This window comes from Budorcas taxicolor, chromosome 18 (genome assembly GCF_023091745.1).
Source record: "Budorcas taxicolor isolate Tak-1 chromosome 18, Takin1.1, whole genome shotgun sequence".
NCBI classification, from domain to species: Eukaryota; Metazoa; Chordata; class Mammalia; order Artiodactyla; family Bovidae; genus Budorcas; species Budorcas taxicolor.
The window spans coordinates 10619524-10622173 of NC_068927.1; the positions used below are offsets into that span (position 1 = coordinate 10619524).

At 36.5% G+C, this 2650-nt stretch overlaps 1 pseudogene; it reads right to left on the reverse strand.

Moving 5' to 3' along the window:
• Positions 1–230: 230 nt before the first annotated feature.
• Positions 231–924, reverse strand: LOC128063417 (programmed cell death protein 10-like; annotated as a pseudogene).
• Between the last annotated feature and the right edge of the window lie 1726 nt (positions 925–2650).

The window sequence follows — 2650 nt, forward strand, 5'->3', positions numbered from 1 at the left end:
AATATTTATAACTCTTTCAAGGAAAGTTATATAATGACATGTAAGGCATAAATTCTTTTGGCTTAGCATTCTTAGAAGAATGATAATAGCAAAAGTGATGTAAAATCTTCAGACTGATTATGATTAAGCTATATTTTACAAAAACATGGTATAATATGCCAGTAATCCCATTCAACATTCTGGATTATTAGATCCATTCAGAAGGGACTGATAATTTATACAGTCAAACTTTAAAGTTTACGGATACAGACAATCCAATGCCGCCACGGAGACGTATATCTGTTGACATATACAACTTTCGGCCATAGTTTTGAGGTCTGAAGTATCAAGTCGGTTTGATGAATTAGTTGGTTGGCACTTATGAACACATATATTACCTTGTCATCTTTAAAATAGGTTTTCAGAGTACCGCTGAAACTTCTGGAGTACTTCACAGACCCTTTCTTTTGGTGTTCAAGTGCCCTGTGGTTCTGGTACTGATATTTCTTGAAGACACTGATCACTTTTTATTTATTTATTGCATGTGCTATATCCTTGACTGTCTGCAGAAACCTCACTCTGTCATGTATCTCATCTGGGATCTTACCGAGAATTTGTTTAAGGGCTTGTGCTCTTTCATTTAGGTCTTGGAATTCTGGCTCTGGTCGTTTAATCATATACTCTTCTACATCATCAGCTGTCATTTAAAGAAGGGACTCTGTGAAGTTGACTTCTACACTTTTTTGTCCCTAAAATTTTCATAATGATGTCTTGTATGAGTCATGGGATTTCTTTTTTCAGCCTTGATGAAAGCTTCTCTCAGTGTCTGAGCTACAGACAGATTTACTCATTTTATCTCGTTAAATACAGGATACATGACTGCATAGAGGGTCATAGAAACCACAGAAGTGGTCTCAGCTTCATCTGTTCCATTGTCATCCTCATTGAAAAGCCAACTCCTTAGGGAGACCACAGTATGAAACTGCAACTGAATCATAGATCTCTGTCAACATTTGACTCTTCCTTCTACAGTTCTCCTTGGCTACTGAGGCACTGACTTCACTTCCCATCTTTGGAGCCCTCTTCCTACTACATTTTTATTTGATCATCTCTCAGTGGACATTTAGGTTGTTTCCATGTCTTGGCTATTGTAAATAGTGCTGCTATAAACATAGGAGTGCATGTATCTTCTCCAGATATTTGCCTGGGAGAAGGATTGCTGGATCACATGGTAGTTCTAGTTTTAGTTTCTTAAGGAACCTCCATACTGTTCTCTATAGTGGCTGTACCAATTTACATTCTCACCCACAGTATAGGAGGGGTCCCCCTTTCCCCATGCCTTCTCCAGCTTTTATTGTTTTAGACTTTCTGATGATGGCCATTCTGACTGGTGTGAGGTAGTACCTCACTATAGGTTTGATTTGCGTTTCTCTGATAATGTACGATCTTGAGCATCTTTTCATGTGCTTTTTGGCCATCTGTAGGTCTTCTTTGGAGAAATGTCTATTTAGATCTTCTGTCCATTTTTTGATGGGTGACTACAGGATGCTTAAAGCAAAAATCATAACCTTGTGTTGCAAGGTCTATATTCATAGATGGAAGAAAAAGATATGTGAATATAGCACAAAGTATGAGGAAGGATAAATGGAATTGTGCTGTTGTGGGAGAACTTCATTGCTAATTAAGAACTTTATATTATTTTAGGCTGGACTGTGATAAATTAAATGTACATATTGTGAACTCCAGAGCTGTTGTGTTCAATACAGCAGTCACTGGCCACATGGGGCTACTAAGCACTTGAAATGTGTCTAATGAAACTGAGGAGATGAATTTGTCATTTAATTACTTAAATTTAAATGAAAAACTGCAGTGGTGTATGCATTCTTCTATGAGGCACCATTTTATTGTTTTTACAGAACTACCTTTCACTTTAACAGTTATGATATGCTACAGGTATAAAAATTCAGATCAGATTTCAAAGATAGTATGAATGTAATTTTAGAATCTAAAATATCATATTACACATTAAAGTGATAATATTTAGGTTATGTTAGGTTAATATATTATTAAATTAATTTAACTGCTTTTAAGTTTGGTAATCTGTGAACTAAAAATCGAGATATTCTGTAAATGTTACGTGTGTGGCTCACATTGTATTTCTAATAGACAGTGTTACTCTAGAGAAGTTACTAAGGAAAATAACACAAAGTGATATAGTTCAAAAGTCAAAGGAAAGAAATACAATACTAAAAAGTACTCAGTTTACTCAAATAATAATGGAGAAAAGAAGGAACAAAGGAACAGATGAAATATTGGGTTGGCCAAAAAGTTCATTTAGGTTTTTCTATAACATTTTATGGGACAATCCCAGTGAACTTTTTGGCCAACACAGTAGATGGAGTAAATGGAATAAATGGCAAGGGGATAAAAAATGGTGGACCTAAACATATGCTAACAAACAACTACATTAAAGAAACAGAACAGTACATTACAAGGCAGAGCTGTCAGGTTAGATAAAAAGTAAGACCTAACTATATGCCATTGGAGAAGGCAATGGCACCCCACTCCAGTACTCTTGCCTGGAAAATCCCATGGACGGAGGAGCCTGGTGGGCTGCGGTCCATGGGGTCGCTAAGAGTCGGACATGACTGAGCGACTTCACTTCACTTTT